This window comes from Salmo salar, chromosome 23 (assembly GCF_965601325.2).
Source record: "Salmo salar chromosome 23, fSalSal1, whole genome shotgun sequence".
NCBI classification, from domain to species: domain Eukaryota; kingdom Metazoa; phylum Chordata; class Actinopteri; order Salmoniformes; family Salmonidae; genus Salmo; species Salmo salar.
The window spans coordinates 4,439,741-4,462,284 of record NC_138313.1 but is presented as its reverse complement, the minus strand read 5'-3'; the positions used below and the strand labels follow the sequence as shown (position 1 = coordinate 4,462,284).

The 22,544-nt window shown below is 42.4% G+C and overlaps 1 protein-coding gene across 3 annotated transcripts in view; it reads right to left on the bottom strand.

The window, feature by feature from the left end:
• Nucleotides 1-22,544, bottom strand: part of wwtr1 (WW domain containing transcription regulator 1) — a 92,772-nt gene that overhangs the window by 19,675 nt on the left and 50,553 nt on the right. The window lies entirely within an intron of this gene.

Below are 22,544 nucleotides of genomic sequence, written 5' to 3'. Positions count from 1 at the left end.
ACTAGCAAGAGGCCGCAATTTTCTGTTGGAATGCCATGATAGAGAGTACAACAGTCTTTAAATCAGTTTCTACAGACCTGCCCTAATACAAGTGTAATACAGTACATGATCAAAAGTATGTGGACACCTGCTCATCGAACATATGGAGTTAGTCTCCCCTTTGCTGCTATAACAGCCTCCACTCTTCTGGGAATGCTTTTCACCAGATGTTGGAACATTGGCAGCAAGTTCCCACAGCATTCAGCCACAAAAGCATTAGTGAAGTCGGGCACTGATGTTTGGCGATTAGGCCTGGCTCGCAGTCGGCGTTCCAATTCATCCCAAAGGTGTTTGATGGGGTTGAGGTCAGGTCTCTGTGCAAACCAGTCAAGTTCTTCCACACCGATTTCGACAAACCATTTCTGTATGGACCTCGCTTTGTGCATGGGGACATTGTCATGCTGAAACAGGTAAGGGCCTTCCTCAAACTGTTGCCACAAAGTTGGAAGCACAGAATTGTCTAGAAAGTCGTCGTATGCTGTAGCGTTCAGATACTTTTGTATATATAGTGTACTGTACGTTGATAAGAACATGTTTCTGGTGTAATGTTTTTTGTATCATTGCTAGGCTTTTGTCTTAAAAAGGAGAACAGTTTTCAGCTGTGCTAACAATTGCAAAAGTGCTATCTAATGATCAATTAGCCTTTTAAAATGATAAACTTGGATTAGCTAACACAACGTGCCATTGGAACACAGGAGTGATGGTTGCTGGTAATGGGCCTCCGTACGCCTATTTAAATATTCCATTAAAAATCTGCCGTTTCCAGCTACAATAGTCATTTACAACATTAACAATGTTTTCACTGTATTTGTGATCAATTGATGTTATTTTCATGGACAAAAAAAGTACTTTTCTTTCAAAAACAAGGACATTTCTAAGTGACCAAACTTTTGAACGGTAGTATGTATGTATGTATGTATGTATGTATGTATGATCAACAGATTCATATCTGTATTCCCAGTCATTTCATATCCATAGATTACAGCATAATGAATGTTTCAATTGACTGATTTCCTTATATGAACTGTAACTCAGTAAAGTCTTTGAAATTGTTGCATGTTGCTTTTATATTTTTGTTCAGTTGCGAATGACAATAGTTCCTCTCTCAATTAAAAAGATCTTACCAACACTCCTCTTCAATAACTACCAATCCTCGGTGTGAAATAACATTTTCATGCTCTTATCCCATATCGCCATATGGTTTTGAGAACAGGCGTGCACGATGTAGTTTACAATCGAAGTTACCTGCTGCATAACTCGGAGTTCCGCGCTCAGCTCTTTTGCCACCAGTTGCCGTCAATGTATTCATTATAGCTCAGTGGGTGTATTACACAATGTGTCCATATGGCAGAGGTAGACACATTCATAACAAGAGTGCAGTTGCCTGCCTGCCATTCCGTGAGAGATTGAGCCCCATGTGTGCAAAAGCCAACCATTCGATCCCATGGAATCTGTTTTTTGTCAATATAGCCACTCAGCACACTGAACATACCCTGTGCAGTTTCATGCTTGGGAATTGTGAGACAGAACAATATGTCCTCGTGAAGAACATCCGACATGTAGCGAGCAAGAGTCAATGCATGGGCATCTCAGCCCTCACAGCTAACGTTCATTTGGAGAACATAAGGTGGGGAGTTTGAGTTTCCTCTTGATTGCTAAATATAGCATCAATTCATAGTTTCACAGTGTTATCTGACAAAAGGTATTGATGTGAGTTTCTGTGCCTCAGCCTCCCCACACATTTGTTTTACCGGCCGCAATTGATAGGGTGAAAACAAAGTCTCTGCAATCGTGTGTGTTTTCATAGCGTAGCGGGCTTAGCCATTCACAGTGGAATGATTGAAGTGCAAAAGTCAAGTGAAGCTTTTCCCATGATCTAAGGGTGCGCTCGATTTGAATAATTTAAATTGAGATGAAGGTTAACCACATTCCAATGATTTGAGAGACAAAGACGATATTATAATATTCATTTTCGTAGGTTTGTTAAGCAGGATTTTGGAAATTCTCCTGCAACCCCATTTTCATATCAGGTGACACCTAGCTTGGAAACCACTGCTCTACACTACATTGCTTGTTTTGTCACAAACTAAAATTAAGCTAGCTATTAGAATGTTACCAACCAGGAAATGGCTGAGCGATTTCTGCATATTGCACCTTGAAGACATTCATTACCTGTAGCTAGTTACATTGTCACTCACGAGAGATCAGCCAGGCTGGAACGAGAAAGTATACGCAGGCACACCAATATGCACACACAGGAAATGGTTGCTTGAGTTCCACAAAATGGATGATAACGTTGCGGATAAAGTTCGGAATGACAATTTAATGTGTACAGCATCTAAAAGACCTGCATCACAATACTGAGACCTTTGGGTGTTTTTGGAGCCTTTGTTCATGTTTTTGGACACCCTGGAAGTCCAGAATGACGCTCAGGATGTCAATCGCTGCAGAGGTAAGTTTGTCAAAACCCAGTGAAAATGTAAAAAAATATATATATCTACACCATTCTATAACATGCCATTTACATCAAAAATACAGATTAAGTTCCTAAATTGTGAAATTCTCCTTCAAAATGTTCAAAACCAACCAGTTCCCTTAAAGGGCAATAAAGTTATATCTATGTATCCATCTATTATACTCATCTCAGTGCAAGGGAAGTCAAACTAGTTTGTTTAAAATACAAGGGCCAGGAAGGAGTCTTGACGGCACTGTCACATCACTGCATGGGACAAGAGACCTGTTCATAGTCTCGTTCATTCCACATTTATATACACCCATAAATGCCGCACAAATTAACTTTTGCGTGACGTGAAAAAGAACGGGAGTGTACTTACAGTACCAGTCAAACATTTGGACACAAGGGTTTTTATATCTACATTGTAGATTAATAGTGAAGACATCAAAATTATGAAATAACACATATGGAACATTGTAGTAACCAAAAAAGTGTTAAACAAATACAAATGTATTTTATATTTGAATGGCCACCCTTTGCCTTAATGACAGATTTGCACACTCTTGGCATTCTCACAATGAGCTGTATGAGGTAGTTACCTGGAATGCATTTAAATTAACAGGTGTGCCTTGTTAAAAGCTCATTTGTGGAATTTCTTACCTTCTTAATGCATTTGAGCAAATTAGTTGTATTGTGACAAGGTAGGGGGATATACAGAAGATAGTCCTATTTGGTAAAAAGACCAAGTACATATTATGGCAAGAACAGCTCAAATAAACAAAGAGAAATGACAGTCCATCATTACTTTATGACACGGAGGTCAATCAATTTGGGAAAATTTTAAGAACTTTAAAAGTTTTCAAGTGCAGTCGTAAAACCCATCAAGCACTATGATGAAACTGGCTCTCATTAGGACCGCCACAGGAAAATAAGACCCAGAGTTACCTCTGCTGCAGAGGATTGCAGCCCAAATAACTGCTACAGTTCAAGTAACAGACATCAACATCAACTGCTCAGAGGAGACTGTGAATCAGGCCTTCATGGTCGAAATGCTGCAAAGAAACCACTACTAAAGGACACCAATAAGAAGAAGAGATTTCTTGGGCTAAGAAACACAAGCAATAGACATTAGATAGGTGGAAATCTGTCCTTTGGTCTGATGAGTCCAAATTTTATATTTTTGGTTCCAACCGCTGTGTCTTCGTGAGACGCAGAGTAGGTGAACGGATGATCTCCGCATGTGTGGTTCCCACCGTGAAGCATGGAGGAGGTGTGATAGTGCTTTGCTGGTGACACTGATTTATTTAGAATAAGGCACACTTAACCAGCTTGGCTACCACAGCATACTTCAGCGATACGCTATCCCATCTGGTTTGTGCTTAGTGGGTCTATCATTTGTTTTTCAACAGGACAATGACCCAACACACCTCCAGGCTGTGTAAGGGCTATTTGACCAAGAAGGAGAGTGATGGAGTGCTGCATCAGATGACCTGGCCTCCACAATCACCCAACCTCAACCCAACTGAGATAGTTTGAGATGAGTTAGACCGCAGAGTGAAGGAAAAGCAGCCAACAAGTGCTCAGCATATGTGGGAACTTTTGGAAAAGCATTCCAGGTGAAGCTGGTTGAAAGAATGCCAAGAGTGTGCAAAGCTGTAATCAAGGGTGGCTACTTTGAAGAATCTCAAATATATTTTGATTAGTTTAACACTTTTGTTGATTACTACATGATTCCATCTGTTATTTCATAGTTTTGATGTCTTCACTATTATTCTACAATGTAGAAAATAGTAAAAATAAAGAAAAACCCTAGAATGAGTAGGTGTGTCCAAACTCTTGGCAGGTACTATAGATACATACAATCACGAGAATAACACTAAAAAGCTAGGTTTAATAAACTGTTTACAATGGACACTAAATAGTCAGAGTGGTGCGGTGTGAGGGCATAAAGGGCTTCCCACAACAAGTTGTGACTCACAGAGGCACACTGGGAAGGTAAAATCCACTTCCTGTTACTCTAACCCAGTCAGGAAGAATCCACTGTGGGGTTAGTCACCAGAAGCAACAGGGCCCCAAAAAAACAACACCGAGCTGAGATGTAGATTACCGGACATTGCGCTGTGATTTACTGCAACAGTGAGAAACATTTAGTTGAGTCAGTGGAACTATGTTTACTCTGAAAAAACAGTGGTCAAAAGTCTTTGCTAATGTAGAGAATACCAACAGACATGCTTCCAAAAAGTGAAAGTGTATTTCAATATCAAACCTGGGCTGCAGCCACTCCAGATGCTCCATCATAACACAGAGACAGAGGCTAAACACCAAACATGGTAGTAGGCCCTAATCTGGGTCAGGCTCTAAATTATTGTGGCCTGCAGCTCTAAGTAACCACAAGTCTCCAGTAAGATAACCAGCTGCGGTGCTGTGTGTGGGTGTGTGAGACATCAGAGGAAAGGCTGATTAACGTTTTTAAGACGCGGGGCGGCAGAGCGTCGCTCTTCAGGGCAGATGTATGAAAGGTCTGTGGAAAAGTTGGATGAAGTTGCCTTTAGACACTGATCAAAGGTCAGTTTGTGTTTCCCCTAAATAGTTAAAGGTAGAACTTGGAGAGGGTAAGCTTATCCTAGATCTGTGCCTGGGGTGGGGGGGTTGCCTGGTGGACGTCAGATCACCGCAGGGCCTTCGGCTGTGTGGAGGGGATAGGATTGACCCCTGAATTAAGGCCCACGCCAAAGCCTTTTAACTAGGTCTCACTCTGGAGGAGTTATCTTCATCTACTCATTGGTTTCCACGTGGGTGATTGAAAGCTCTACAAGGAAAAATGTATTAAAGAAAACAAACTAGGTTTTTATCTGTGGATGAATTGTCAGTAGAGAACACACAATTTTGTATGACTCAAAATTCTACAAAGATCAAGCAAAAAAAAGGACCGTATGCATTTCAGGTAAAATAAGAACCCAATGTTTATCTCCCAGGACAAAATAACTAGCAACATCAAGCTAGCTAAATGTCCATGAATGTTTCATGTGTTTCGACCTGTCCCCAAATTAATATAGTTGGTTCACAGTTGGTTTTGGTATTTTAACCTGCGTGTCATGAATGCGTCTGGGTGGGGATAGACAAAGTCAACAAGTGCACAATGGCACACTCGCAGTGCCGGTTTCGTTAAGGTGTTAGTGGGAATATCTCACCAGGGGAGGACCATCATCCTCAGTGAATTTCATAAAAATAGTGAAACATTAGTTAGTTACCCTTTATGGGATAAAACTATACTAAAAGTTCTATATTCAGGTCACTAAATAATTGATTAAAACGCACTGTTTTGCAATGAAGGGCTACAGTAACCTCAACAGCACTTTGTAGGGTAGCACTATGGTGTAGCCGGAGGACAGCTAGTTTCCGTCCTCCTCTGCGTACCTTTCCATCAATACAAAAACCTGGAGGCTCGTGGTACTCACCCCCTTCAATAGACTTAAACAGTAATTATTAGAACATCCGGAGGACCTCCAACCCATCAGAGCTCTTAGGGGATAGACATTGTCCACCCAATCAAAGGATCAGAGAATTAATCTTGTACTGAAAGCATAAGCTACTTCTAGCTAGCAGTAGAGTGCATAAAATGTGGTGAGTAGTTGATTCAAAGAGGGAGAGAAAGACAATAGTATAACAAATTCATTCAAAAATGAAGGAGAAGCGAGCGAGAAAGAGCTATCTAGATTTCATAATTTTTTTCACCACTTTCTCTTACAAATGCAGCTAGCTAGTTTAGCCTACTCAAACACCCAGCTCAAACAGAAAGGGATGCTATGTTAGCTAGCTGGTTATGGCTATCCAACATTGGATCTGTTCCAAGTCAAGGAAAACTTTTGGTTTTGTTAATTTATTAAACCGGGGCACAACTGCTCAACTGCTTGCTGACTGTACACTGTACTGCATGTTTGTAGCGGGTTTACTACAATCATGTTAGTTCTAGTAGCTATGTTGACTATGACGTTAGCTAATATGTAGGCTGTGTGTATCTGTTAGCGGTTATGATATGAAGGTTTGGCTTGGAAAGGTTTTTTCACCTGGTCAAGGCAAGAAGGTGCAAGGCGGTATTGAATGTGTCAATGTGTGTAAACCTTCATTTAAAGGCTAGGATGTAGCCATCTCATGATGGGTATAGGGAACATTTGAATATGAAATCAAATATGAATGACAGTCATCCAATATGCTCTAATAGAAATAAGGCCACGCTCATTAAAAAAAAATGATTGTCCTCCCTCATCAAACGGCACCAACCACCACTGCTCCTCACCTCTGAACAGCAGTGGATCAGCTCTCTTTCCCCCTTTTCTTTCAAAGCAGAAAGCAGGTGATCCTGTCCTCTTGCCATGTTGAACCTGAAGATCCAGCGTTAAAGCCATCACCAGGATGGCACAGTGTCAGAATCAGGAAAACACACGAACAGGGGCTTGCATAAGCCTGCAGGGGGCTGAGGTGTTGGGTAGGCCTGGGGGGCTTCGTGTGGCGGTGTTTAGGAAAGAGAAGCACATTGTTTACAGAGGAAATGGGAACAATGGCTGGAGTAATGGTAAGGGATGGCCTTGCAGGCTGAAACAACAGTCCCCATCTGTTGCACGCCACCAGACACAAACTATCCCACTGCACTGTCTCTAGCACAGCTCATAACTCACAGGACTTCAGCATAAACAGTCTCTCTCCGTCCTCTTCCCCCCTAGCCTCCCTGTTTACGCCAGCACTCCACAGACCTTGTGTGTACATAACCTACTGAGGGGCTGGATCTACACGTAACAGCAACACACTATGGTACTCATCTTTCCCATTCATTTGAGATTGATGCTTGCAATGCATTTAAATCTCTGCCTGCATAACAATGTATAAGAATGTGAGGAAAGCCAGAGTGGTTAAGGGCTAAATCACAGCAGAAAAATGGCGGAGCTCGCTATTTACTTTGGGAAAAGTGGGGCGGGGGGATACTAGCTCCTCTTCTGAGTATTGCTGTTGCTGAGTGTTGTCCTTTTGTGTTTCGTATTTACGGTATGGGAGGGAGGAGGGAATGAGGGGCTTGAGAGGTGCTGGGTTGTCCCGTCCGGCTGCCCCTCACATGCTGGAGAGCCAGCAGTGTCTCTATAAATACACTGCCTATGAGGCTGGCAAGCAGGCAGCTGCTGCTCACACACACACACACACACACACACACACACTGTGCATTCATGGTACACACACATTAAGCCATACAAGGCCAGCGATCCAAGTTATGTAAGTGATTAAGTGGTTAATGTGATGGCTCTATGATTGCAACCATGTAGTGTTATGGGAGGTGGGAGAACATATTGTAGGTGGTCTAACTGCTACATGGCTCAACATCAGACACAGTTCAGACACTTAACAACTCAACCTGAACCCAGGGAATTTGTCTGACTTGGAGCCATGGAGACGTCAAGACACACCAGACGTTGTTTGGTTCCCTCCACGACATTGCCAGACAAGCACTGTAACTACGGTGATACACACTGCACAATATGGAGAGGCTTTAGGATGTACACAGTTAGGCAAACTATCCTCCATACTGGTGCCAAATGTCTAATCAATCAGCACAATACCATTCTGATTCACATTCTCACTAGAATGTAACCAGTCTTAGAAGTTTTGCTGTCAACATGGAACCTGAAAGCCCAAAACATTGTTTACCATTGTTTCCCTGTGTAGGCGTTATCTAGGTCTCGTCTGGTGTTATGTTATGTGTACATGTTAATCCATCCTTTGCCTCTTACATGGACATGAACAAGCCCACTGGTTCATCAGGTTAAGCCTAAAAGCTGGCTTTTCTCTTAGTATACAACCAGAACCTGCCTGTCTAATAGAGAGCCTACAGGCGTTCTCCATATCACATTCAACTTTCATTAAGCTAAAACACTAAAGTTTCTCTATGGCTGCATGAAGACAATAGCAGACTGAGTGCAGGGGGCTATGATAGGAGACCACTATGGGGCTGTGTTGAAGACCATGATAATGCAATGTAAGGTAAAATGGTGGGGAAATGGTTACAGTAGAAGTATATGTAAATATGGAGATCGGGTGGCAGCCTACATTATAGGCCTATAGCTGACTTCTAAGGGCTGTTTTGTGTGAAACCACACTGGATTTTGTCTGATTTGGTTTATCAGCGTACAACATCACAGAGGCACAGAAATAGAATAGAAATACTGAGACGGACATACAATGGTACAATAACTGCCCTGCCATAGAGACTGCACTACATCCTACACCCTCTCCAACACTCTCTATTATACAAGAACAGACACGGGATGACAGTTTAACAAAAAATCCGATTTGGAGTTTAGGAAGGCGAATGGTTACAATAAACACACACGTTATGGTAAAATAATGTCCTATATGTAATTAAAGGTCGTCTGAATCACTCAACCACACCAGAAAGTGACCGGGCCTTGTTGGAATGAACAGCATTCCCTCCCTGTAACCTTAATCAGAGGCCGGCATAAAGGAGCGGATTGCTTTCCCATTCAGCCCAGGCTCCAGAGCTCTGGTTACAAGGAGAATCCCCCATGTCAACCACACAATGGAAATCCAACACTGACTGTAGAGGACTGGGTCTCTATGGGAATAGGAGTCTCGCTGTCTGTCTATCTATGGCTAAACACTGTATTTCAGGGGCTGAAGACTTGCCCAAACTAATAGGAAACCATAGAATTCTAACAAGAATAGTATTAGCTATACATCTACGGCAGTGTTTCCCAAACTCGGTCCTGTGGACCTTAAGGTGTGCATGTTTGGGTTTTTGCCCAAGCACTATAGCAGACAAAAATTATAAAAGTTTGATGAGTTGATTATTTGAGTCAGCTGTGTAGCGCTAGGCCAAAAACCAAAATGTGTATCCTTGGGGTCCCCTAGCCTAAAGATTCAGATCTTACAGTGCTTTAATTCTCTAAGGTCTGAACGGTAGGCTGCCATGATCAGGACACCGCGGAGCCGCTGCGAGATATGGCTTGGAAAACTCAAAAAATACCTCAATCCAGGGATGGGAGAGGGCACTGTACTCTTAATTATGCCATTATCCAAAATGATACATTGAGAAGATTGAGTTTTTAATTAAACTACCGTTTTTTAATTAAACGGCCGTTTTTTGTCAGCGTGCTAGGCTAGCTAATGCTAAATCAACTCATTGGATTCGACAACACTTCCAGCAGCAACTCACCCCAATGCAAGACGTTGCATTTTCATGGAATCCAAAGGGCTGCTATAGCATTAGATAGCCTAGCATGCTGTCAAAAACTGCATTTTAATTTGAAACCAGCAGTATTCCAATGTTCTCGATTCACCATTCTGGGATAATTAGGAGTACAGGAGACACATTCCATCCCTGGATTTTCCCAGCCATATACCGCGTCGGACTATGGTTGTCCACATTGTGGAATAGCACCGTTTCGACTAGAGAGAAGAAATTAACGAAAGTCGCATTCTGGCTAGCGGTCCCCAGAACCAAGTTTGGGAAAAGCTGATATCTAGGTTTCTAAAGGGAAAACATCCTCAGATAGCCTTAATGGCCTTCCATCAATTGGAGGGTTTCTTGAATTCCAACACCCCAAAAATGACAATGTCAGAAGGGCTCGGATTCAGAGTTCTCTGGGTTTGTTGTGGAATGTTACACTGGACAGCAGCTGGAAATCGTATCAAATTAAATTAGAACAAAGAGGAGAGGAGTGGCAAGGGAGGAAGTGGAATGTTACTTGCTAATAATAGGCCTTCCCATTAGCCAGGCCTGCCTGCCTGCCACGGCCTGGCTGCCAGCAGGGAAGAATAGCGCTAGCTGGCTTGACACAGGAAGAGACCAGACTGCCATTTTCCCTGAGACATGTTAGGGCTAACAGCGACTAGCCCCGACTGACCACAGTCAGAGATGCACAGTAGGTTAGCACGAAAACCTCTATGAAGCACTAGAGAACGACCAATATGGATTTTTTTAGGGCCGATGCCAAAACCGATTTTTGGGGGTCAAGGTCGATATTTTACGCCGATATTCAATATCATTACATTTGAAAATTTGGATGACAACATTTCCCAGAGACAGCCATGTCATTAATGCATCAATATGAAAATCAAATAATACATTTGACTTTGTACCAATCTAACTACATAACGGTAATAATCTTATTTGAATGTCTTGACAAACTGGGTAAATTAAGATGGCATAGGCCTACTCTAAACACAGACGAAGGCATTTTCAATAGGAGTGTGTGCATGCATTGAGTTATTGGGATTTCCTGGCTGATCAGTGGAGTCTATGGTGCAACAGATGAAACAATCTGTTTGCCTCCCATTTGCATAGAAGCGTCACATTATGATGTTCTTCCAAACAGGCGTGACATGCTGGAGTGATGCTTCAATGCAAATGTTGTTGATCATAGGCTCTGCTGATAGTTTGAAAATATAAAATAACATCTATTCAATGCAAATGGGTCCAACGTAACGTCATGACTTGTGATCACTGATGCTTATGAAACTAGTATATTTTGTAATTTTCCATGATAGGGATATTTTTTTTTTCTCCTCCAGCTGTCACTCTGCATCTCTAAACAACTCAGCTGCCAGAACGAAATTCGAAATAACTCAATTGGCTAGTTCAGCCATCTGTCTTTACATATACTAAATAATATACACTACCGTTCAAAAGTTTGGGGTGACATAGAAATGTCCTTGTTTTTGAAAGAAAAGCACTTTTTTTGTCCATTAAAAAAATATCAAATTGATCAGAAACAGTGTAGACCTTGATAATATTGTTGGAATATCGACATAGGCGTACAGAGGCCCATTATCAGCAGCCGCTGCTGCTGATTTTCTCACCTAGACATTCCTCGGCATTGTGCAGCGCTCGTAGCTCAGGTGGTGAGTGGCGGCTGGCATAGTAGTAGCTTAACTATGTACAGGGACTGTGGGCAAAGCCGATAGCCAAGAATACAAAAAGGCCAATATCGGCCCGATATATATCGAACAATTACTGTCGTTCTCTAGTTAGCACCAAACGTGATGAAAGAATGGTAGTTTAGGGTTAGTTGGGGTAGTTCTCTTATTGGAGCTTTGGCGCCAACATAGCGCCCGTTAGAATTCTACATCTCAAACAAAGTTTGCCAATGTTTGAAACAACAAATTAATGGGAGGAAAAGCATTATGTTGGGCAGCAACGGTCATTTGTGTATCAAGGTCAATATTATGGTGATATTAGTTGGAAATTATATCCATAAATATCATTGGTCGAGTAGAAAGTTTAACCAGTTCCCCCTCAGATCTACCTCATCTGTGGCAAAGCACTATGGGTGGCTCCTCTTGTTACTGCTGGGGACAACTGGTGGTTTGGGATAGGTGAGAGGGGAAAGAGGGGTTGAGTGTGGAGGGGTAGGGGGCGAGTGGGCGCTATATAATGTCAGCTGTTGATGGGCCGTCTAACTATAGACCTGTAGCTGGCTAGGCGGTGCATGGGCGCGCAAGAAACATTCTCTCTCACACAAACACACCCCATGGAGGACGAGGGACCAGATCTACCTTAACCTGAAAATGACCGGATTTAACTGTCCACCTACACACCCCTACCCTGTATAAACACTCATATATCATAACAACCTAAGAGAGCACAGTTGTGACTTCAAGGCTGTTGAGTCAAGGCTCTAAAACACAGACAGGCAGACAGACGGAGAGATCAAGAGCGAGAGAGGGCCTTTGCTGGATGACAGATGGATGTCCTCAGAGAAGGCCAATTCGGTCTTTCAAACATAATAATATGAATTACAGTGGTTTGTTTTCCACTAGGGCAGAGGACATCCAGACATGACAAGTTCTTCTGGTGCTACGGTCTCCCTGGTCAAAATCCCTGGTCAATAAAGCTCAGCTAAAATGATTCTAGTGATTTCAAAGATATGTTGATAACTGCACTGTGATTTAAAATGTATATGTTAATGACTCAATTTCGTTTAAAAAGATACGTCACATGGCAGATTTTTGTTTCCGAAAATGTCTGTCGCTTCCAATGTCCAAAATCAACGCATCCCAAACCACTACATCAACCGTTCCGCTCACTCTCGCCTTGACCAACCACAACAAAGATCAGAGCAGCATGGGTTTCTATGTTCCCTGGCTGTGGTTTATGTGATCCTGATTTATCCTGTACTGAACAGCAGGAGACAAACATTCAGACTGGTCTGGGACAGGCTTCATTAGGCCTTAATGTGCCAGGCCTGGCCCACACCCCAGTATGTTAAACCAGTAACCAGAACCCACACTGGAGTCCAACAACAGACAGACTGAGATGGAGGGCAGCGATACTGGATGTTAGAGTCTCTCTCTCGCTCTCCTACGCCTGTAGCGCACACACACACACACACACAGCTTCCTCAAAGAACTCCATTAGAGGAGAGAACTCATGCATATCAAGAACACTGCACTCGGAAGAAGGCCTACCCTGTACAATTACCTCTGTATGTGTTTAGTGTGAACGTTTTAAACGTTAACACGTTTAAACAAAATTGAGTCATTAACATTCATTTTAAAATCACAATGCAGTTGTCAAAACTACCATTAATGATCATCATCATAAAAGGGAGGGAAAAAATTAAACAAATAGGCCTACCTAGTTAGTAAGAGGGGATTTACATCTTTCAAATGATTTGCCACGGATATGAAGCGCTCTGCACCTCATTGTCATTAACAGTTGAAGAAAAAAAAAGTGCTGATTACAGAAATGATTGCAGTTGATATGCAACCATTGTCAACGGTCTACTTTAGTTGAGGTAATTTGCCAAATGAAAGACAAAGCGCCATTTGAGCCGTGACTCGCGCTACTGAAACATGTGCATCTTTTATCAATATCACTGTTCACCTTTTACTCCCGTTTCAATAGGTGTTATTTCTTTATAAATGGGAGTTGAGACAAACTTAACAGCGTTAGAAAGCAAAAATCATTCCCTTTTTAAACAGTATATACCCGCATTTGACGTGTTTTCTTTAGCCCTGCTTTTTATTTGTGAGTTTATACTAGGTGGGTAGGCTTTTATTAAACGTAAAACAAAGTAGTCCCCTAAACTAGGGCCCTATGATTTCCGCGATGCGGAAAACGGACGGAATCGCAGAATTTGGTAATAAAAATGGAATCAACTGTAAAACGTGGAATATTGCAGAATTTTGCAATTTGTCTGAAATTGATTTTTTTTTTTAATCATCAACAGTAGGCCTAATTATTGTAGTAACCTAAATGATTTCATGATTGTAAAACTACAGACGAGTAGGCCTAGAGAAATAATTCCGTTTTTAATTGGGGTGTTTTGAGAGGGGGCGGGGGTCGTTCGTGGGACCATTACTTCACCTCACAACTTGGCTGTCACTTTGAGAAACATGTCGAAGAGTTGTCAAAAAATAATATATTTTTTTAAATAGACCCTAACCCCTAAATTCAGAGCTGAGCTATATCCAAATCACTTATGAGTCATGCGATAAGCTGTTTTGCAAATTCTGTCAACATACTATTGATTGGACCTGTAAAAATACGTGTGATGACCACTTAAAGTCTAAAGCCCATGTGTAGAACAAGGAAAAGCACCATGTTAGCCAGAGCATGCCTCTTCAAACAACCATTACTCATGCAAGCACATCAGCAGATTCAAGATGAGAATTTATTCAGGACTTTGTGGCTGTGTACACCGGTCTGACATCCCCTTAGAAAAGCTAAGAAAGCTACGGCCGTTTCTAGTGAAGCATCGCAAACAGGGAGGAGCGTTGCCCAAAAATGAAAGCAGCCTTCATCAAACTCACCTGCCCCATGTGTTCAACCAACATATGACTGCCGTTCTACAGAAGATCCATGGGAAGAAGTTTGCAGTGGTTGTTGACAAGACAACAGATACAAGGGATTTCGCAGCGTTCTAAACATCGTCATTGGTGAGTTAACAGCCTATTAATATACCATGGCAATAGCCTACATTTACATTCTGCAATGTGAATTGTCCGCATGCAAATTGTGATATTCCAAACGACGAGCTATCGTGGTGAAATATATGCATAATGTCAGCAGTTGTCCGCCTCTCCATCTAGCTAACTATCGCTGTGTCTATATTGTTTACACTTGAAATTTAACACTTATTTTGTCACAATATTATTTTAGGTTAAAACATAATTTAAGTTTTTCCTTATCTTTCATTGCAGGTGTTGAAAACCAGTACTTTCAGGTGGATGTCATTTTCATGGACAGATGCAACTACTCAATGTTTTCCCAAGCTATACTAGCCTCCCTCCACAGCAATGATCTGAACCTGAATGATGCCTGGGCAGTGGTCACAGATAATGCCTCCTACTGCCTGAAGGCATACAAGGAGGTTCTGAAAGGAGGGATGCCCAACAGTGTCCATGTAACCCGTCTCTGCCATGTCATCAATCTGGTGGGTGAGACCTGGCAACACTACAAATACCTCTCTGAAGTTGCAACACTTGTGAAATGGATGAGATTGGTCTTCTTCAAGAAGCCTGCCAGAAAGAGAAGATGGGTGAGCTTCCTTATTATGAAGGAGTTTGTGCAGGACAAGGCTCCTCCTGAAGCAGTGAGCTCCAGATGGAATAGCTAGTTTGAGGCAGTGAAGTACCATGCAGAGCATGTTCATCTGTACAGAGAGTTTTGGTTGGCAGAAAAGTCATCATCCCAGGCAGTCAAACATCCTCAGCCAGCTGGAAACAGAGGAGAAGGTGCAGGCCCTCACTGTTAAACTAACTTTCCTCTCGGAGGGCTGCTCCAAACTGATGACAGCTCTGTCAATCCTGGAAGGAACCCACAACGGTGTCTGCATACAATGTCATGGAGGATCTGGGTTCTTACCTAGTGAATGGAATGGCAAAAACATGTGGGTATGGTGCCAAGACAGATGAGCTATTGGAGAAAGATTGGGATTGGAGAGAGGTGCTTGACCATCTCCATGATGCATTCCACTTGGCCTTCAAAGTTGTCAAAGCACTGGGACACACATCCAGCCAGAGGTCTACAGGCTAGCTAGGGTGTTGGATCCTTGGCAGGCTCCAGCCATGGAAAAGCAGATTGAATAATGCAACTTTTTTTTTTTTTACATAAGTATAACTCTAGGTTTTGCCTATTGCTTGCTGCATTGTTGCCTAGATTCTTGCATTACTTTTTTTCCATTTATAATGAAACACTTAGTAGAACTCTGTATTGAAACACTTGCCTTGATAAAAAAAATTGCGGAATGTTGTGTGGTATCATTACAAAATTTACTGTTATATCTTATTAAAAATTGTAGACGTTTTATTCGTTCACATTATTACACACTTTTTTTGGTGATAAAATTTGCGTAAATCGTAAAACACAGAATTCAGAAAATGTATGGAAAAAATGAAACGGAATTTGGGAAAAATGTAACAGATTTCATAGGGCCCTACTAAACTAATGAATACGCCATTTCACTTAATCAAAACAATGTTTTGTTGCATATTTCAGTCTGGATGGTTTAGTGGTGGTGGTGGGGGGGTGGGGGGGCCTATTTGCAGATCGCAAATAAAAACCTAAAAGATGCAGGTCGTGGTTGGAACACATACTGTATTTCCCTACTTTTTCAACTAGTCCATTTTGAATTTGTGATAAAGCGGTCATGATTTGACAAGGAATATAGCTTGTCTACAGTTTTTTGTATATCCTATCAGTTAGATACATTTTAATAGGCAATAATTTCTGTAGGCCTAATGGGACCTTGGTTGTGTAGCACGTGTGTGTAGAGGGAGCTGTCAGATTCTAAATTTAGTGAGAGACACATAGGGAAAAGAGAATGTTGGGAAAATAACTTATCACTTGGCTAGGTTTCTTTGTTGTGAGTCGCTAATGCACATAAGATATGGAAGGAACACGAGTCAACGTGAATTAACAGTTGCCTTTGGGACAACATTTCACCTGCCCATTTAGGCAGGCACAAAGCAGATTCCAGTTGCCTAAAGCCTGTGGCACGCTTTCCAGTTGAAACAGTTTGTGCATATATTATGAAGACATTTTGTGACGTTTTTGTTCATTTTAGAGTTTGGCAGGTTTTTTTTTCAGCTGTTTGAACCCAAAAAATGATTGAGGGAAGTCGAAGTTTTGTAGCCGAAATCTACGGCTGTCCTCAGTGATTGGTCAATAGTACTACTAACACCTTCCTAATATGTCTCAAGGCTTACAGATCCTTCTTTAACCCATCTCCTCCCCTTCATCTACACTGACTGAAGTGGATTTAACAAGTGACATGAATAAGGGATCATACCTTTCACCTGGATACACCTGGTCAGAAGCTCGCAACTGAACAGTGCCCTGTCTATACTCGGTTTGTTGTTTTTATGAAATAGTTTAAAAAAAAAATCATAGCTAAAGTTTGTATTGCTACGGATTCCGCAATGTGGTCAGCCTTTACAGCTGGGACCGCAACTTTGTGTCCCGGATTCCTGTTAAGTAGCAGTTAGCTGCTAGCCCACTGGTGTTTTTACCCACGGCTGGGCACAAATGCATCAGGTGTGAGATGTTTTAGAGACTGACAGACAGGGTCTGGTAGTGCTCCAATTCTCCTTGTCAGAATAAGCAACAGAGGACATAGAAAGCATATCAACTCCTGTAGAAATGGCACAATGGTTATTGCGAGTAACCTAATTTCTGTTACTTTAACTCCGCCTCATCTCGTACCATTCTGATAGATTGGAGACGGTCAGAAAACATTGTTGTAATGTTAATAATTTGGTTGTTATTCCATTGGTTATCTTGAGGCAGATGCTCCAGGGGCAGAATGGCCCACACTCAATGAATATGGCGATTGTAATTATTAGTGCAATCACTAGTAAAACCGTTCGTGAATTACATCATTACTCAGCGCAAAGTTGATTGAATGTTTCTCACTGAAACATGGCTGTCAGATTGTAGTACCACTCTACAGCTTTTCATACTCAATCAGAAAAAGGGCATTTTTACTAATGCTGTAAGTACATTTCGTTTGGCAACTTTTGGTATTTTTATTATCATGCTATACTGTTTAAATGTCAGCCACCAGTGCAGGCCATAACTCTGATTTACTGATTTATCTGAACTATTGTCCTTGAGAACTATGATAAAATCCTTGCGTTGGGCGATTTTAATATTCATGTTGACAAAGAGAATGACTTCAAGGCCATTGAATTTATGAATCTTTTGACTTTATCCAACATGTTACTGGGCCCACCCATAACCGCAGCCATACTCTGGACCTGGTTATCGCCAAGGGGCTTTCTCTTGACATTTCCTCTATTGTTGATGTTGCTTTATCTGATCACCACTGAATATTTTTACTGCCTTGTTACCCATAGTACAGGATAATACTGAACGCAGTATTAAACGCTATCATACCTCTGAAGTTACTTCAGATTGAGTGTATGACTTTTTCCACATTTTGAAACAATTTTTTATTTCACCTTTATTTAACCAGGTAGGCTAGTTGAGAACAAGTTCTCATTTGCAACTGCGACCTGGCCAAGATAAAGCAAAGCAGTTCGACACAGAGTTACACATGGAATAAACAAACATATAATCAATTACATTAGTCTTATTCTAAAAATGGACAAAAAATAAATACATCCTCAAATCCACACACAATACCCCATAACGACAAAGAAAAATAACGTTTTTTTTTGCACATTTATCAAAAAAGAAAAACGGAAATATCACATTTACATAAGTATTCAGACCCTTTACCCAGTACTTTGTTGAAGCACCTTTGGCAGCGATTACAGCCTCGGGTCTTCTTGGGTATGATGCTACAAACTTGCACACCTGTATTTGGGGAGTTTGTCCCATTCTTCTCTGAAAATCCTCAAGCTCTGTCAGGTTGGATGGGGAACGTAGCTGCACAGCTATTTTCAGGTCTCTCCAGAGATGTTCGATCAAGTTCAAGTCCGGGCTCTGGCTGGGCCACTCAAGGACATTAGGAGACTTGTCCCGAAGCCACTCCTGCATTGTCTTGGCTGTGTGCTTAGGGTCATTGTCCTGTTGGAAGGTGAACCTTCGCCCCAGTCTGAGGTCCAGAGCGCTCTGGAGCAGGTTGTCGTCAAGGATCTCTCTGTACTTTGCGCCGTTCATCTTTCCCTCGATTCGGGCTAGTTTCCCAGTCACTGCCGCTGAAAAACATCACCACAGTATGATGCTGCCACCACCATGCTTCACCGTAGGGATGGAGCCAGATTTCCTCCAGATGTGACGTTTCGCATTCAGGCCAAAGAGTTCAATCTTGGTTTCATCGACCAAAGAATGTTGTTTCTCATGGTCAGAGTCCTTTAGGTGCCTTTTGGCAAACTCCAAGTGGGTTGTATTGTGCCTTTTACTGAGGAGTGGCTTCCGTCTGGCCACCCTACCATAAAGGCCTGATTGGTTCGAGTGCTGCAGAGATGGTTGTCTTTCTGGAAAGTTCACCCATCTCCACAGAGAACTCTGGAGCGGTGTCAGAGTGACCATCAGGTTCTTGGTAACCTCCCTGACCAAGACCTTTCTCCCCCCATTGCTCAGTTTGGATGGGCGGCCAGCTCAAGGAAGAGTGTTGGTGGTTGCAAACTTATTCCATTTAAGAATGGAGGCCACTCTGTTCTTGGGGACCTTCAATGCGGCAGACATTTTTTGGTACCCTTCCCCAGATCTGTGCCTCGACACAATCCTGTCTCGGAGCCCTACAGACAGTTCTTTCGACCTCATGGCTTGGTTTTTGCTCTGACATGCACTGTCAACTGTGGGACCTTATATAGAGAGGTGTGAACCTTTCCAAATCATGTCCAATCAATTGAATTTACCACCGGTGGACTGCAATAAAGTTGTAGAAACATCTCAACGATGATCAATGGAAACAGGATGCACCTTAGCTCAATTGAGTATTTCATTTATTTATTTTTTTACTTGTAATAAATTTGCAAACATTTCTTAACCTGTTTTCGGTTTGTCATTATGGGGTATGTGTGTGTAGATTGATGAGGAAAAACAAATGTAATCATTTTAGAAAAAGGCTGTAACAAAAAGGTAGAAAAAGGGAAGGGGTCTGAATACTTTCCGAATGCTCTGTACTCAATATACAGCACCAACTACATAAATATATTTTAGGGTCCATTATCTGCTACCTGGACTTTTACTGAAGCATGTAGCACAATAGTGGACAGTGATTTAACTCTCCCTGACAGCTGGGTGCATGTCCACGTCTAGGGTTTGGTGGTGAACGAGAGACAGAGATACAGTGAGAGACCCAGACAGACAGGGCGCAGGCTGGAAAAGCACTCTGCCTGCCATGGAAAACAGGAAAAGGAGAGAAAGAGAAAGGCGGCTAAACAGGGCTTGAGTAGGAGAGAGAGAGCGAGAGAGTGAAAGAAGAGGCTGTAGAGGGAGAGGGATGGCAGGCAGGGAGGGAGATGGCTGGCACAGTGGCCCACGCAGACTCTCCTCTGCCTGGATAAAGAGCCCAGTGTCTGGTGGATGACACTGGACCAGAGAACAAGGACTGGGACCAGAAAACCAGGAGTGACTTAATATAAAACCTTAAAGTGTAGTACTTTTTGGCCAAAATGGTCAGTATGAAGCTATATATACTGTAACGGTTATGTAATCCAGTGAAGCAGCACCACGTTGTTGATAGGAAGTCTCCTCCAGTTCAGTAGCAGTCCAACATGGGCTGAAGCCGGAGGTCACGCGGTCACGCCTTCTGTGCGTTGCCAACTCATTTAAGATGACCTCCTCACCGTGCTTCAAGCTATACATCACAGCAACACTGAAGTGTCAAAGAAACATTTCACCCCTCTCGCTGGCCCAATAATAGACTGGTGGTAGGACACACAAACCTCTTTCTCTGTCTGTCCAGATATTAGCCTAATGCCCTACTGTACAAAGCAGCCATTGTTATTAATCCTAAAGCAGACATCAGAATGAACTCTGGCTCCATACAAGCCTCTCTATCCTCCACTCCCCACCCCCCTCTACAGGCACTTTTACAAGTTATATTTTGGCATGCGGAAGGAGGGGAGGGTGTATATATATATGTGTGTGTGTGTGTGTGTGTGTGTGTGTGTGTGTGTGTGTGTGTGTGTGTGTGTGTGTGTGGTTACACCCAACTCTATCACTTCTTTATATATTATCTTTATCTTGATAGCCCTCTGTGGAACAGACTGTCCTGTGCTTGGCCTGTCAGTGTTTACCGCATAAGGAACGAAAACAAAACTATTTTCTCTCCCCTCATCCCTCTTGCATCTGCTCGCTACAACAGCCCCTTGACAACAGCCTGCTTTCGGATGGTTATGGAACTCAATAATATCAGCAAAAAATAATGAATGGTTGCTGTCAAACCTGCACTCAGCCACCGCCAACACGTGACAGGGAGCGGTCAAACTTCACCACAGGAAGAACAAACTGGAGACCAACACGGGGGGGGGGGGGCGGCTGAATGGGAAAACATTCCTTCAACATTGTGGCAACGAACACTGTCTTGGCAGGAGACATTGTTTAAGAATGTTGAATTCCTCAGCTGGGGATCGAGAGAGTTGTCTCCTCAAGCTGGTCTTGAGGAGATGGAGAACCGAGGAACAGAGAGGGGAAGTTGTAACTGCAGAAGTGGTGGTTAAGAAAGAGAAGAAGAAAGAACAGGGGATGAAAGAATGGCACTGCAATGGATAGCTGCCGTTTTACGGGCTTCTGACCCTAAAACGAACGTTTCTGCCATTGTTTCCCACGACCAAAAAGAGCTTCTAGACATCTCAACAGCTCACCTAGATTTGGCAGAAGTTTTCTACTTCAACGAGATGGTAGCGCAGGACATACTGCTCACCCCAGACCAGGCCCTAATCCTAAGACTTGGAAAAGGAAGAGACGGCGTAAAAAAAGAGGCCGACGTGCGGGCAACTCGATGAAATGACATTGGCGGGTAAATAAACCGCCTCTATCATCCGTTCTATTGGGTAACGTACAATCACTGGAGAACAAACTGGACGAGACTATTCTATCAATGGGACCTGAACAACTAATATCCTATGTTTCTTGGAGTAGTGGCTGAACAAGGACAATATACATCTCACTAGTTTTTATATTCATTGACATGACCTCGGCCTCGGGTAAGCTCATGATGAAACCAAGATTGAACTCTTTGGCCTGAACGCCAAGCGTCACGTCTGGAGGAAAACTGGCACCATCCCTACGTTGGAGCATGGTGGTGGCAGCATCATGCTGTGGGGATGTTTCAGCGGCAGGGACTGGGAGACTAGTCAGGATCGAGGGAAAGATGAACGTAGCAAAGTACAGAGATATCATTGATGAAAACCTGCTCCAGAGCGCTCAGGACCTCAGACTGGGGTGAAGGTTCACCTTCCAACAGGACAACGACCCTAAGCACACAGCCAAGATAACGCAGGAATGGCTGAATGTCCTTGAGTGACCCAGCCAGAGCCCGGACTTGAACATCTCTGGATAGACCAGAAAATAGCTGTGCAGCAACGCTCCCCATCCAACCTGACAGAGCTTGAGAGGATTGGCAGAGAAGAATGGGAGAAACTCCCCAAATACAGGTGGGCCAAGCTTGTAGCGTCATACCAAAGAAGACTCGAGGCTGTAATGGCTGCCAAAGGTGCTTCAACAAGTACTGAGTAAAGGATCGGAATTCTTAAGTAAATGTGATCATTTTTTATTTTTTTTAAAATAAATTAACAAAATAATCTGAAAACCAGTTTTTGCTTTGTCATTATGGGGTATTATGTATAGATTGATGAGTTTAAAAAATATATATATATTTTTGAATAAAGGCTGTAACCTAACAAAATGTGGAAAAAGTCAAGGTGTCTGAATACTTTCCGAAGGCACTGAACACTGCTGCTATTGTTTATCTATCCTGTTGCTTAGTTAGTTTATTCCTAGTTATATGTACATATCTTCCTCAATTACCTCTTACCCCTGCACATCGACTCGGTACCCCATGTATATAGCCAAGTTACCCATTGTGTATTTATTATTACTTTTCTATTTTTTCTTACATTATTC